General features: G+C 41.6%; 1 pseudogene; it reads left to right on the forward strand.

Moving 5' to 3' along the window:
- The window catches only part of LOC111963940 (sodium- and chloride-dependent GABA transporter 2-like), a 34,647-nt pseudogene extending 24,111 nt beyond the window's left edge, over positions 1-10,536 (forward strand).
- The last annotated feature ends 6,286 nt before the right edge of the window (positions 10,537-16,822 follow it).

Consider the following 16,822-nt stretch of genomic DNA (forward strand, 5'->3'; position numbering starts at 1 on the left):
TATGACGTGTTTCTACAGTCCTAAGTGACATGCCCTTTTATAGACAAGGGCTTGAAGAGCGACATCGATTTTGGAAATCTCACTTCCGGATAGGAAATGGGCTGTAAAAATAGATCTGTTCCACTTAGAGAAATAATTAAAACGGTTTTAGAAACTAGAGACTGTTTTCTATCCAATAGTAATAATAATATGCATATTGTAAGAGCAAAAATTGATTAAGAGGCCGTTTGAAAATTTGCACATATTTTCCAGTTTTTCAATACGCCCCCTGCAGCCATAACAAGTTAACACATATATCGAATAAAATCAGAGCCGGATATATCTAACGCCTATAACGACAGCTTTTCAGAACGCAATCCTGAGGTCTGTCTCGCGCCAAGACGAACGGTGAAAAGACCAGACCTTCCGTTCCAAGACGTCTTGTTCGGCCTCAGATCTAGCTAGACACCCCATTCCAACTCTCACTGCCTACTGACATCCAGTGGAAGGCGTATGCAGTGCATGTAGACCCATAGATTCCATGGAAATTAATAAACTGACCCTGGAACAGAGCCCTCGATTTCAGATTTCTCACTTCCTGACAGGAAGTTTGCTGCAAAATGAGTTCTGTTTTACTCACAGATATAATTCAAACAGTTTTAGAAACTAGAGAGTGTTTTCTATCCAATAGTAAWAATAATATGCATATTGTACGAGCAAGAATTGAGTACGAGGCAGTTTAATTTGGGAACGATTTTTTACAAAGTGAAAACAGCGCCCCCATATTGACAAAAGGTTAATTGAACTCTATGAAGCATTTATTTTTATGAAGCATTTATTGCAGTTAACTCTAATGAACTTGACCTCTGCAGCAGTGGTAACTCTGGGCCTTCCTTTCCTGTGGAGGTCCTCATGAGAGCCAGTTTCATCATAGCACTTTTTTGCAACTGCACTCGAAGAAACTATCAAAGTTCTTGAAATGTTCTGCATTGTCTGATCTTCATGTCTTAACCTCTCTTGGGTATGTGGGACGTTAGTGTCCCACCTAACAGCCAGTGAAACTGCTGGGCGCCAAATTCAAATACAGAAATACTCATTATAAAAATTCAGAAAACAAAATATTTTACATAGGTTTAAAGATTAACTTCTTGTGAATCCAACCACGGTGTCCGATTTAAAAAATGCTTTACGGCGAAAGCACACCTTACGATTATTTGAGAACATAGCCCACTAGACAAATCATTACAAACAGTAACCAGCCAAGTAGAACAGAGTCAGAAATAGAGATAAAATTAATCCCTTACCTTTGATGATCTTCATATGCTTGCACTCAGCAGACATTCATTTACTCAATAAATGTTCCTTTTGTTCGATAAAGTCTCTTTATATACAAAAACCTCCGTTTTGTTTGCGCGTTTTCTTCAGTAATCCAGAGGCTCAAACGCAGTCAAAACAGGAAGACAAAAAAATCCAAATTGTATCCGTAAAGTTTATAGAAACATGTCAAACATTGTTTATATTCAATCCTCAGGTTGTTTTTAGCCTAAATAATCTATAATATTTCAACCGGACAATAACGTCGTCAATTTAAAAGGTAAACAAGAATTGCTATCTCTCTGTCGCGCGCATGAAAAAGCCCTGCGACACTTTAGGGTCCAATCATTCCGAATGCTCTTATTCCCTCATTTTTCAGAATACAAGCCTGAAACTATTTCTAAAGACTGTTGACATCTAGTGGAAGGCATGGGAACTGCAATCGGAGTCCTAAGTCAATGGATACTGTAATGGCATTGAATAGAAAACTACAAAACCCCCCAAAAAAAGACTTCCTGAATGGATTTTTCTCAGGTTTTCGCCTGCCAAATCAGTTATGTTATACTCACAGACACTATTTTGGAAACTTTAGAGTGTTTTCTATCCAAATCTACCAGCTATATGCATAACATATCTTCTGGGCCCGAGAAGCAGAAGTTTAATTTGGGCATGCATTTCATCCAAAATTCCGAATGCTGCCCCCTACCCTTATGAAGTTAAAGTAATGATCGACTGTCATTTCTCTTTGCTTATTTGAGCTGTTCTTGCTATCGTATGGACCTGGTCTTTACCAAATTGTTTTATTTATTTTATTTCACCTTTATTTAACCAGGTAGGCAAGTTGAGAATAAGTTCTCATTTACAATTGCGACCTGGCCAAGTTAAAGCAAAGCGGTTCGACACATACAACAACACAGAGTTACACATGGAGTAAAACAAACATACAGTCAATAATACAGTAGAAAAATAAGTATATATACAATGTGAGCAAATGAGGTGAGATAAGGGAGGTAAAGGCAAAAAAGGCCAAGATGGCGAATTAAATACAATATAGCAAGTAAAACACTGGAATGGTAGATTTGCAGTGGAAGAATGTGCAAAGTAGAAATAGAAATATCGGGGTGCAAAGGAGAAAAATAAATAAATAAATACAGTAGGGGAAGAGGTAGTTGTTTGGGCTAAATTATAGATTGGCTATGTACAGGTGCAGTAATCTGTGAGCTGCTCTGACAGCTGGTGCTTAAAGCTAGTGAGGGAGATAAGTGTTTCCAGTTTCAGAGATTTTTGTAGTTCGTTCCAGTCATTGGCAGCAGAGAACTGGAAGGAGAGGCGGCCAAAGGAGGAATTGGCTTAGGGGTGACCTGAGAGATATACCTGCTGGAGCGTGTGCTACAGGTGGGTGCTGCTATGGTGACCAGCGAGCTGAGATAAGGGGGGACTTTACCTAGCAGGGTCTTGTAGATGACCTGGAGCCAGTGGGTTTGGCGACGAGTATGAAGCGAGGGCCAGCCAACGAGAGCGTACAGGTTGCAGTGGTGGGTAGTATATGGGGCTGTGGTGACAAAACGGATGGCACTGTGATAGACTGCATCCAATTTATTGAGTAGGGTATTGGAGGCTATTTTGTAAATTACATCGCCCAATTCGAGGATTGGATTGTCAGTTTTACGAGGGTATATTTGGCAGCATGAGTGAAGGATGCTTGGTTGCGAAATAGGAAGCCAATTCTAGATTTAACTTTTGGATTGGAGATGTTTGATGTGAGTCTGGAACCGTCAGAACCGTCCAGAGTAGTGATGCTGGACGGGCGGGCAGGTGCATGCAGCGATCGGTTGAAGAGCATGCATTTAGTTTCACTTGTATTTAAGAGCAGTTGGAGGCCACGGAAGGAGAGTTGTATGGCATTGAAGCTCGTCTGGAGGGTTGTTAACACAGTGTTCAAAGAAGGGCCAGAAGTATACAGAATGGTGTCGTCTGCGTAGAGGTGGATCAGAGACTCACCAGCAGCAAGAGCGACATCATTGATGTATACAGAGAAGAGAGTCGGCCCAAGAATTTAACCCTGTGGCACCCCCATAGAGACTGCCAGAGGCCCGGACAACAGGCCCTCCGATTTGACACACTGAACTCTATCGGGTGAACCAGGCAAGGCAATCATTTGAGAAACCAAGGCTATCGAGTCTGCCGATGAGGATGTGGTGATTGACAGAGTCGAAAGCCTTGGCCAGGTCAATGAATACGGCTGCACAGTATTGTTTCTTATCGATGGCGGTTAAGATATCGTTTAGGACCTTGAGCGTGGCTGAGGTGCACCCATGACCAGCTCTGAAACCAGATTGCATAGCGGAGAAGGTGCGGTGGGATTCAAAATGGTCGGTAATCTGACCTTAGAAAGGCTAAGATAGATATACTGTAGGTCTGTAGCAGTTTGGGTCAAGAGTGTCCCTTTAGGAATCTTAGACGACACGAAAGAGAGGTTGAACAGGTTAGTAATAGGGGTTGCAACAATTTTGGCAGATAATTTTAGAAAGAAAGGGTCCAGATTGTCTAGCCCAGCTGATTTGTAGGGGTCCAGATTTTGCAGCTCTTTCAGAACATCAGCTGACAGGATTTGGGAGAAGGAGAAATGGGGAAGGCTTGGGCGAGTTGCTGTGGGGGGTGCAGTGCTGTTGACCGGGGTAGGGGTAGCCAGGTGGAAAGCATGGCCAGCCGTAGAAAAGTGCTTATTGAAATTCTCAATTATAGTAGATTTATCTGTGGTGACAGAGTTTCCTATCCTCAGTGCAGTGGGCAGCTGGGAGGAGGTGCTCTTATTCTCCATGGACTTTACAGTGTCCCAGAACTTTTTTGAGTTTGTGTTGCAGGAAGCAAATTTCTGTTTGAAAAAGCTAGCCTTGGCATCTCTAACTGCCTGTGTATATTGGTTTCTAACTTCCCTGTAAAGTTACATATCACGGGGGCTGTTCGATGCTAATGCAGAACGTCAAAGGATGTTTTTGTGTTGGTTAAACTTCTTATGGCTGCGATCTCGTTAACGGGATCGATATGACAACAGCCAGTGAAAGTGCAGGGCGCCAAATTCAAAACAACAGAAATCTCATAATTAAAATTCCTCAGACATACATGTATTTTACACCATTTTAAAGATAAACTTGTTGTTAATCCCACCACAGTGTCCGATTTCAAAAAGGCTTTACGACGAAAGCACAACATATCATTATGTTAGGTCAGCACCTATTCACAGAAAAACACAGCCATTTTCCAGCCAAAGAGAGGAGTAACAAAAAGCAGAAATAGAGATAAAATTAATCACTAACCTTTGATGATCTTCATCAGATGACACTCATAGGACTTCATGTTACACAATACATGTATGTTTTGTTCGATAAAGTTCATATTTATATCCAAAAATCTCAGTTTACATTGGCGCGTTACGTTCAGTAATGTTTTGCTTCATAACATCTGGTGATTTTGCAGAGAGCCACATCAATACTCATCATAAATGTTGATGAAAATACAAGTGTTATGCATGGAACTTTAGATCAACTTCTCCTTAATGCAACCGCTATGTCAGATTTTTTTTTAACTTTATGGAAAAAGCACACCATGCTATAATCTGAGTACAGCGCTCAGAGCCCAAAACAACCATAAAGATATCCGCCATGTTGTGGAGTCAACAGATGTCAGAATAGCATTATAAATATTCACTTACCTTTGATGATCTTCATCAGAATGCACTCCCAGGAATCCCAGTTCCACAATAAATGTTTGATTGTTCCATAAAGTCCATAATTTATGTCCAAATACCTCCTTTTTGTTCGCGCGTTCAGTACACAATCCAAACTCACGACGCGCGGGCAAGTACATGCAAAAGTTCAGACGAAAAGTCATATTACAGTTCGTAGAAACATGTCAAACGAAGTAGAGAATCAATCTTTAAGATGTTTTTAACATAAATCTTCAATAATGTTCCAACCGGAAAATTCCTTTGTCTTCAGAAATGCAATGGAACAGAACTAACTCTCACATGAGTGCGCTCGTGGCCCTCTGCCAGACCCCTGACTCATTCAGCCCTCATTCCCCCCTCCTTCACAGTAGAAGCATCAAACAAGGTTCTAAAGACTGTTGACATCTAGTGGAAGCCTTAGGAAGTGCAATATGACCAATATCCCACTGTATCTTCGATAGGCAATGAGTTGTAAACCTACAAAACTCAGATTTCCACTTCCTGGTTGGTTTTTTCTCAGGTTTTTGCCTGCCATATGAGTTATGTTATACTCACAGACATCATTCATACAGTTTTAGAAACTTCCGAGTGTTTCTTATCCAAATATACTAATACTATGCATATATTAGCAACTGGGCATGAGTAGCAGGCAGTTTACTCTGGGCACCTTATTCATCCAAGCTACTCAATTCTGCCCCCAGCCATAAGAAGTTAATGGCAGTCAGGTCTGGAGAGAACCAAGGGCTATATCTGTTCCTGGTTATACATTTCTTGAATGGGGCATGCTTATTTAAGATGGTGAGGAAGGCATTTTCTTAAATTACCAGGCATCCTCTACTGATGGGATGAGGTCAATATCCTTCCAGGATACCTGGGCCAGGTCGATTAGAAAGTCCTGCTCGCTGAAATGTTTCAGGGAGCGTTTGACAGTGATGAGTGGAGGTTGTTTGACCGCTGACCCATTACGGATGCAGGCAATGAGGCAGAAATCTGGATTCCCAATGAAAACCATTGAGTGACCTCAAAGAAAAAGTCTGAATGGTTTGTCCTTGGGGTTTCGCCTGCCAAATAAGTTCTGTTATACTCACAGACATGATTCAAACAGTTTTATAAACTTCAGAGTGTTTTCTATCCAAATCTACTAATTATATGCATATCTTAGGTTCTGGGCCTGAGTAGCAGGCAGTTTACTTTGGACACGCTTTTCATCCGGACGTGAAAATACTGCCACCTATCCCAGAGATGTCCCAGTTTAGGTCACCTAGCAGCACGAGCTCTGAAGATAGATGGGGGGCAATCAGTTCACATATGGTGTCCAGAGCACAGCTGGGGGCAGAGGGTGGTCTATAGCAGGCGGCAATGGTGGGAGACTGTTTTTAGAGAGGTGGATTTTTTTTTAAAGAAGTTCAAATTGTTTGGGTACAGACCTGGATAGTAGGACAGAACTCTGCAGGCTATCTCTGCAGTAGATTGCAATACCGCCCCCTTTGGCCGTTCTATCTTGTCTGAAAGTGTTGTAGTTAGGGATGGAGATTTCAGAGTTTTTGGTGGTCTTCCTAAGCCAGGATTCAGACACGGCTAGGACATCTGGGTTGGCAGTGAATAAAACAAACTTAGGGAGGAGGCTTCTAATGTTAACATGCATGAAACCAAGGCTATTACGGTTACAGAAGTCATCAAAAGAGAGCGCCTGGGGAATAGGAGTGGAGCTAGGCACTGCAGGGCCTGGATTCACCTCTACAACACCAGAGGAACAGAGGAGGAGTCAGATAAGGATACGGCTAAAAGCTATGATAATTGGTCGTCTAGGACGTCTGGAACAGAGAGTAAAAGGAGCAGGTTTCTGGGGGCGATAAAATAGCTTCAAGGTATAATGTACAGACAAAGGTATGGTAGGATGTGAATACAGTGGAGGTAAACCTAGGCATTGAGTGATGATGAGAGAGATATTATCTCTAGAAACATCATTGAAACCAGGTGATGTCTTCGCATGTGTGGGTGGTGGAACTGAAAGTTTGGATAAGGTACAGTGAGCAGGGCTAGAGGCTCTACAGTGAAATGAGCCAATAAACACTAACCAGAACAGCAATGGACAAGGCATATTGACATCAAGGAGAGGCATTCGTAGCCGAGTGATCATAAGGGTCCAGTGAGTAGTGAGGTTGGTTGGGGTCACGGCGATTCAGACAGCTAGCCAGGCCATGGGTAGCAAGCTGGCAGAGGATGGAGGTCTGTTTTTAGCCACCTTGTGCGTTTCCGTCGGTAGATTAGTGGGGTTCCATGTGGTAGAGGGGACCAATCCAATTGGCAAAATAGTTATAGTTATAGTGGCCAAAGAAAATTGTCCGATAGACCTATTCAGATAGCAGCCGACAGCAGCTAACGATTAGCAGGCCGCAGATGGGCATTCAGGTTACGTCGCGACGGAGGGGCCAGTTGGATAACTCCCTCGGGCAGATAACGTCGGTAGTCCAGTCGTGAAGGCCCGGTGGGGGCTCCGCATCGGCAGTAAAATAGGTGATTATAGCCCAGGAGTGGCTGATGGAACTCTTCAGCTGGCTAGCTCCGGAATAATTGATGTTTGCTCTGGGACCGACGTTAGCCAATAGTCACTTGGATAGCAGCTAGCTAGCTGCAAGATCCAGGTGTAAATGTCCAGAGCTTGCGGTAGAAATCCGGGTATATGTAGAGAAAATAGGTACGTATGCTCTGGTCTGAGTCGCGTTGTACAAAACTGGCGATAGCTTTTCGACCTAAAGGATAGCTGATGACCGCCAACCGTGGTTAGCTGAATACTTCTGGCTAACTTCTGGCTAGCTTCTGTTGTGGATTTCAGATTTGAGGTGAATAATACTTTTTTTATTTTATTGATGAGGCGGGTTGCAGGAGAGTGTTTTGAAGTTGAGTTTTTAGAAGAAAAAAATATATAAAAAGATATGCGAAGAAAATATGTAAATATATATATATACACAGGACACGATAAGACGAGGACAAAGGACGTCTGACTACTATGCCATCTTGGAACACAAAATAGGGCTATGTTCTGTATAACTCCCCCTACCTTGTCACAACACAACTGATTGGCTCAAACGCATTAATTACACATATTAACTTTTAACAAGGCACACCTTTTAATTTAAATGCATTCCAGGTGACTACTGTACCTCAAGAAGCTGGTTGAGAGAATGCCAAGAGTGTGCAAAGCTGTCATCAAGGCAAATGGCTACTTTGAAGAATCCCAAAAATATATATTTAGATTTGTTTAACACTTTTTTGGTTACTACTTGAATTCATGTGTTATTTCATAGTTTTTTATGTCTTCACTGTTATTCTACAATGTAGACAACGGCAAAAAGAAAGAAAAGACCTTGAATGATTAGGTGTGTAGAAAATGTTGACTGGTGCTGTATATTTAATTGTTTCCAATTTCATAAAATGTTTGTTACATGTCATCTTTTGTTTCAACTATAATGCATGATAAGCATCATCAACAGAAGGAACATATTAGGTGTGTGCCAGCTCATGCTTTATATTAGACCATTATAAATGCTTCACCAGAAGCCTGACCTAAATGTACTGGAGAAACAATAACCTTGTTCTTAATTAACTGTATCTTGTTCATCTCTGTCTCAACCGTCACTGTTACCCTAATATGTTATAATTAGTACAAAGCTATCGGAAAATGTGTGTTTATTATACAATCTCCATCCATATCTTTTGTTCTAGGTTACATTTGTCTTCTCCTTGATAAAGTTTACTCCGCTGAAGTTCAACAACACCTTTCAGTATCCTTGGTGGGGTTCTGCCGTTGGCTGGTGGTTCACTCTCTCCTCCACCCTCATGGTTCCTCTATGGATGGTGTACATCGTGAGCGTCACTCCTGGTACACTGCGACAGGTAAATAGGGACATCATTTTTTATGTTTCTGTAGAGTTTCACATTGCTTGACTTGGGCAGGAGCTCTCTGGAGCTGAGTACCGGCACCTAAAATGTTTAACAGCTTGAGCTCCTGTTCCTCTTTTACAATATTAGCTCAAAAGTATTGTGAAGCTCATGCACCTAAATGTAAACAGTACCGGTACCAAACATGATTACCGGCAACTGTCTCAGCCCAAGTCAAGCACTGGAGTTTCAAAACAGAAAAGCATCTCAAAGTGGTCCAAAAGCAACAAAAAATCAAGCAACATATCATAGGTAGCCTAGTTATAGCTAGGTACGTAGGTCGACGATAGAGGCTAAGTCTTTGAGTACATCCTCCAAAGATGGAGCAATGGTCATGAGAGGTTATGGTTAATTTCACACTATCAATTACAAACTTCAGATCTTTTAAAAGGTGGCAGGTACCACTTGTGTTGTTATCGATAGCTATGTATCTATTTATCGAATGATCAGAACCATAACCCAAACCCCATTTACTCCCCAATACACACTGATGATGTTGTTTCTTCTACCAACTAAGAAAAGAAGACGTTCTGCAAACATCACCAGTTATTGTATGTCTCATTTCTTTGGTGGTCTATCTTTGAAATGCTCCTCTGTCCTCTTTATTGATTCCTCAGAGACTGTTCATCCTCACCACACCGTCAAAGGATCTCCCCATGACCAAGGCCCAGAAGAAATCCCTCCTGGCCAAGCAGTCAGAGCAGGACAGACCCCTGGGGGACATGGAGATACCAGCCTGGGGCCACAACCTCCTAGACAGAGACACTGGCCCCCTGTAGAGACACTGGCCCCCTCTCTCAGCCACCATCCCTATAGGACTTGAGATAAGCAGGTCCAGCCAGTCACTCAAGGTCCTGACATAAACAATACAAATACTTCCTGTTGTGTAACAGAGACTTATGTGACCCTTCACTTGGTCTGAGTGGCTTAGAAAAGTACAGTACAGAACATAATCCACCCCATGCCTTTTTCTTGGGAGGGCGATGTGGGCAAGTGTTTCCAAAACACATACTATTTCCTGTATGTAGTGCTGATGAGACGTAGAAGCACTGGTTCTGGGAAGTCTTGGTGTGAAAAAAGTGATGCGGTCATTCTGTTTGGCCCAGAAAACCCTACCTAGAATTAATAGAATTACAGGTCAATCTTGCTGACTCATGTCAGAATGAGGAGAAAACATATTGAGTAAGGTCCGGCACAAAATATGGACCTTTGCAGTTTAATTAACCAGGACTGTGGTCATGGCAGAGTAATGGATGCATGGATCAAACACCTGTCACACAACATGGTGGAAACAAAAACATGACATTCCTGCTATTAGTCCCGGTTGGTTAAGTGAGTCTGTATATACAAGTGAACAAACAGTTTTTTTAAAGATACATTTTATCTTTGATTTAGGTGGGTTTAATAATCTTATATAGTTTTTCTACTGTAATTTCTTAAGACTTTGAAGTATGACATTTGTGAAAATATATCGATGGTTAACGAGAAGGGATTGTGTAGATGCATATATAGTAGAAACACTGTAAAACACTGATAGGATTTGATGCCAATATCAATAAAATCATCAAACCTTATCTCATTTTCCCACCCATTCTTTGGAGTACTATAAATAAAAAGTGTAATTCGATGCAGAAATCTCTTCCGATATTCGGACATTAATCTAAGACCTGGGCCCGTATTCATAAAGCGTCCTAGAGTAGAAGTGCTGATCTAGGATCATAGAAAAGGCTAACTGAACCTAGATAAGCACTCCTACTCTGAGGTAATTGAACAGAGACATCGTCATTCCACTGACTGTAAATACGTTTTCCCCAGAGGGTACAGACAGTGTTCTATAGCCGAGCTGAAGACTAATACAGGAACCATGCCCTTCTATGAGTTACAGATAAGACCAGTAGTTAACAACAGTTATCATTAGTTCAGGCTAAACCGACACAGAGCACACCCCACCCGCAATTGTGTCTGAGGTGAATTTAGCCTGATATAAAAAATGAATACTCGTAGCTTTAGACAGTTTGTACAATATCTATATTCATCCTTTAATGACTTTTTATGGTCTGTATTACAGTGTACAAATGGCTCTGATGATTGCTGAGCAAAGGCAGTGGCAGCTCCAGCTCCACTATCCCTGATGACAGTTTGTGTTTTATCATTCATAGATACCATTATGACCCTCAATGTAGCAGGTTAGGGTGATAATAGTGTTTCAAGATTTTGATATATTATTGTTGTTCTCGTGATAATTTTACACAATTCCCCAGCTGCATATGACGTATTCCACTAGTATTTGACATTGAGGTCCAATGATTGGTTGTGTCACTCCACATGTCAGGCTATCATCCTTAGTGCTTCAGCAAGTTGTAATACTAGTTCTAACATATGTTAGACTCTGGTTCTAAACTCCACTGAGTTTAAAGACTAGGAGCTCTATTCAATCTGTAAATCTGAAGCGTTACAGATTCTGCGATAAATCTCAAGGTAATTTCCGATTGGACCGACATATACAGCGTTTACAGTGAATGCAGTCTCCACTAAAGCAGGAACATTGCCTTTAAATCTCAATCACTCTGCAATGATGAATTTATGCAATGCAGATTGAGTCCTGGGTCATTCAGGTTTTCTGGATGAAGAAGTTGAATTATAATTAATGAATTACGTCCTGGGTTAGGCGTAATCTGTGTCTGGGAAACTGGCCCATTGTTTCCTACCTTTTTTAATACTGATTTGAAATTTCAAAGAGTAGCCAATCCAGGGAGAGACTGACAAGGTATAATGCCGAAGTTAACATAACAAGCCTTTGAAAGGGTCCCTTGTTGCCCTGTTATGTTATTGCATTACAGTAAATAAAGAAGAACAGAACAAAACTGATATCCATCAGATAATTCCTGGGCTTTAATACCTCTTTTGCCAATTGGCCTGAACCCTTTGCTGCCGACAACGGAGCCCCGCCGATCCATCACGACTTATCTGCCGATGTAACCGTTCGAGGGGGTTTAAATAGGCTCTCTCGTTGCGATGTCCCCTTGAGGGCCATCTGCTAGCCTGCAGCTAGCACCGGCCTGCTTGCTGTCTGAATCGCCGTGCCACCAGCTTACCTAGCTACTCGCTGGACCCTATGATCACTTGACTACACATGCCTCTCCCTAACATCAATATGCCTTGTCAATTGCTGTTTTTGTGATTAAATTTTGTCTTATTTCACTGTAGAGCCTCCAGCCCTGCTCAATATGCCTTAGCTAGCCCTCATGTTCCAACGCCCACACATGCAGTGACCTCACCTGGCTTAAATGGTGCCTCTAGAGACAAAACCTCTCTCATCGTCACTCAATGCCTAGGCTTACCTCCAATGTACTCACATCCTACCATTCCCTTGTCTGTACATTATGCCTTGAATCTATTCTTCCGCACCCAGAAACCTGCTCCATTTACTCTCTGTTCCGAACGCAATAGATGACCAGTTCTTTCAGCCTTTAGCCGCACTCTTATCCTACTCCTCCTCTGTTCCTCTGGTTATGTAGAGGTTAACCCAGGCCTTGCAACTCCCAGCATCACTCCCATTCCCCAGCTGCTGTCATTTGTTGACTTCTGTACCCGTAAAAGCATTGGTTTCATGCATGTTAACATTAGAAGCCTTCTCCCTAAGTTTGTTTAATTCAATGCTTTAGCACACTCCGCCAACCCGGATGTCCTAGCCGTGTCTGAATCCTGGCTTAGGAAGGCCACCAAAAATCCTGACATTTCCATCCCTAACTATAACATTTTGCGACAAGATAGAACTGCCAAAGGGGGCGGAGTTGAAATCTACTGCAGAGATAGCTTGCAGAGCTTCTACTTTAAAAATCCACCTTTCCAGAAACAAGTCACTCACCGTTGCCGCTTGCTATAGACCCCCTTCAGCCCCCAGCTGTGCTGGGGAGACCATATGTGAATTGATCGCATATGGTCAATTGTAATTAACACCCCGGCCATCCTACAATCTTAACTAGATGCCCTCAATCTCACACAAATGATCAAGGAACCTACCAGGTACAACCCTAAATCTGTAACCATGGGCACCCTCTTAGATATCATTCTGACCAACTTGCCCTCTAAATACACCTCTGCTCTCTTTAACCAGGATCTCAACTATCACTGCCTCAATGCCTACGTGCGTAATGGGTCCGCGGTCAAACGACCACCCCATCACTGTCAAATGTTCCCTAAAGCTTCTTGTCAATAGGGGGGCGCTATTTTCACTTTGGAAAAAATCGTGCCCAATTTAAACGGCCTCGTACTCTATTCTAGATCATACAATATGCATATTATTATTACTATTGGATAGAAAACTCTCAAGTTTCTAAAACTGTTTGAATTATATCTGTGGGTAAAACAGAACTAATTTGGCAGCAAACTTCCAGATAGGAAGTGAAAATTCTGAAAATGGGGCTCTGTTTCAGGGCCTGCCTATTCAATTGGATTATATTTATTGATATACATGCACTTCATACGCCTTCCACTAGATGTCAACAGGCAGTGGAAGGTGGAATGGGGTATCTAGCTTGATCTGAGGTCGAACAAGAGCTTTTGGAATTTCCTTTGTCTACCAAAGCGCGAGGCGGAGCTCGACATTAGCTTCTGAAAAGCTTTCGGTTTACACGGCGAATATCTCCGGCTCTGATTTTATTTGATACATGTGATAATAACATCGTAAAGTAGTTTTTTTCAACCGAGTTTTATCAGTTTATTCAACGTTTATTGGGACTTTTGGAGTTTTCCATTCTTTGCGTCAAGAGAGGGTGCGAATGTTATCAACCTTGGCTAGCATTGTTGGCGCGAATTCGACAGAAGAAAAGGACATTCTAAAACCAAACAACAATTTATTCTGGACCAAGGACTCCTTGTACAAGATTCTGATGGAAGCTCAGCAAAAGTAAGAACAATTTATGATGTTATTTCGTATTTCTGTGTAAAATGTTGATACCTATTCTCTGCCGTTTTGGCGAGCGCTGTCTCGCAATAACGCAAGCTGTTTGTTATGGTAAAGTTATTTTTTTAAATCTAACACGGCGGTTGCATTAAGAACCAGTGTATCTTTCATTTGCCATACAACAAGTATTTTTATGTAAAGTTTATGAGTTCTTTGGTCAGATTAGGTGAGTGTCCAAAATAGCTCCGGACATTCTGGTGAATTGATGCTACATATTCACAATGTATAACCACGGTTTGCAGCTCTAAATATGCACATTTTCGAACAAAACATAAGTGTATTGTATAACCTGATGTTATAAGACTGTCATCTGATGAAGTTGGTCAAGGTTAGTGATTAATTTTATATCTTTTGCTGGTTTTTGCGATAGCTACCTTTTGTGGTGAATAAATGCGGTTGTGTGTTTGGCTATTGTGGTAAGCTAATATAATTCTATATTGTGTTTTCGCTGTAAAACACTTAAAAAATCTGAAATATTGGCTGGATTCACAAAATGTTTATCTTTCATTTGCTGTACACCATGTATTTTTCATAAATGTTTTATGATGAGTATTTATGTATTTCACGTTGCTCTCTGTAATTATTCTGGCTGCTTCGGTGCTATTTGTGAAGGTAGTGTTAGGATTTACCTAGGGGTCATGATTGGGGCTGTACAAATGTTTGGTGTATTAGAATAATTGATTATGCTTATGTTATATTAATAGAAGGGGAGGGGTTAAAAGACCCCTCCCTCCTTACATTTATAGGGTTTTAGACTACTGATTAACAATATATATATTCATTGTAGAAGTTTAGTATTGTTCTACATTTGTATTTTAGTTCTCTCTCTCTCTCTCTCTGCCTCATTATAAAGAGGCCCTTAGACAGAACTCTGCAGGGGAGTGAAGGAGATAAGACTAGGTAAACATTCCACAATGGGTCAACTTTGGGGGAAGGGGACATTTACTGCTAAGTGTTTAGCTAACAATAAGGGCCCTGTTTATACAGCTTTGTAGGCATGGTTTTGGTCCCAGGAGTAGAGGATGATGATATAGGTAGTGACGTCACCAGGGCGCAACTTAGGGTTTAATTAATAAAACCACTGGAGACCTTTTGGTGGGGGCAGAACTTACTCAGAAACATGCGTGCTATGTTCCTGTTTGTCAACTTCTGTCTGCAATTGCATTAATAAAGGTTTTTGAATTATTTAATTAAAGATATTGTCATAATGCTAATTTCACCAATGAACCAATGATTGACAAAGAAGGATGTAAGGAACGAACCCTAACAGTAGCTGCAATGTAAAACTATGATTTATACCTCAAATATGCACATCTTTCGAACAAAACATTAATGTATTGTATAACATGTTATAAGACTGTCATCTAATGAAGTTGTTTCTTGGTTAGTGACTAATTATATCTCTATTTGGTCGGTTTTGTGATAGCTACCTATGCGGTAGAAACATGGTGAAAATATGCGGTTGAGTCTTTGGCTATTGTGGTTAGCTAATAGAAATACATATTGTGTTTTCGCTGTGAAACATTTTAAAAATCGGAAATGATGGCTGGATTCACAAGGTGTTTATCTTTCATTTGCTGTATTGGACTTGTGATTTCATGAAAATTATATTATATGATATCCCTGTCCCGTTAGGCTAGGCTATGCTAGTCAGCTTTTTTGATGAGGATGCTCCCGGATCCGGGATGGGTATCACTGAAAGGCTAAAACACTTCAGTGAGCAGGCCTTTCTAATCAACCTGGCCTGTGTATCCTGGAAGGGTATTGACATCATCCCGTCAGTAGAGGATGACTGGTAGCTCTTCAAAAGTGCTTTCCTCTCCATCTTAAAAAAGCACGCCCCATTCAAAAAATGTAGAACTTAGAACAGATATAGCCCTTGGTTCACCCCAGACTTGACTGCCCTTGACCAGCACAAAAACATCATGTGGCGTCCTGCATTAGCATCAAATAGCCCCCTATGCAACTTTTCAGGGAAGTCAGGAACCAATATACTCAGTCAGTTAGGAAAGCTATTTTTCAAAAGAAAAAAGCTTTTTCAAACAGAAAAAACAGCTTCCTGTAGCACTAATTCAAAAACATCTCAGCACCCCCTGCAGCAACTCCCCCCCCCCCCCCCSCTTCTCCTTCACCCAGAATCCAAACAGCTGAACTGCAAAATCTGGATCCCTACAAATCAGCTGGGCTAGACAATCGGGACCCTTCTATAAAATGATCTGCCGAAATTGTTGCAACCCCTATTACTAGTCTATTCAACCTCTCTTTCGTATCATCTGAGATCGCCAAAGACTGGAAAGCTGCCTCGGTCATCCCCCTCTTCAAAGGGGGAGACACTCTAGACCCAAACTGTTACAGACCTATATCCATCCTGCCCTGCCTTTCTAAAATCTTCGAAAGCCAAGTTAATAATAAACATATCACCATTTCGAATCTCACCGTAACTTCTCCATTTTGCAATCTGGTTTCCGAGCTGGTCATGGGTGCACCTCAGTCACGCTCAAGGGTCCCAAACGATATCATAACCCCCATCGATAAAAGACAGTACTGTGCATCGACATGGCCAAGGCTTTCGACTTTGTCAATCACCATATTCTTATCGGCAGACTCAATAGCCTTGGCTTCTCAAATGACTGCCTCGCCTGGTTCACCAACTACTTCTCAGACAGAGTTCAGTGTGTCAAATCGGGGGGGCCTGTTGTCCGGACCTCTGGCAGTCTCTATTGGGGTGCCACAGGGTTCAATTCTCGGGCCGACTCTTTTCTCTGTATATCAATGATGTCGCTCTTGCTGCTGGTGATTCTCTGTTCCACCTCTACGCAGACGACACCATTCTGTATACATCTGGCCCTTCTATGGACACTGTGATAACAAACCTCCAAACGAGCTTCAACTTC

The sequence above is a fragment of the Salvelinus sp. IW2-2015 genome, linkage group LG1 (genome assembly GCF_002910315.2).
Source record: "Salvelinus sp. IW2-2015 linkage group LG1, ASM291031v2, whole genome shotgun sequence".
NCBI classification, from domain to species: domain Eukaryota; kingdom Metazoa; phylum Chordata; class Actinopteri; order Salmoniformes; family Salmonidae; genus Salvelinus; species Salvelinus sp. IW2-2015.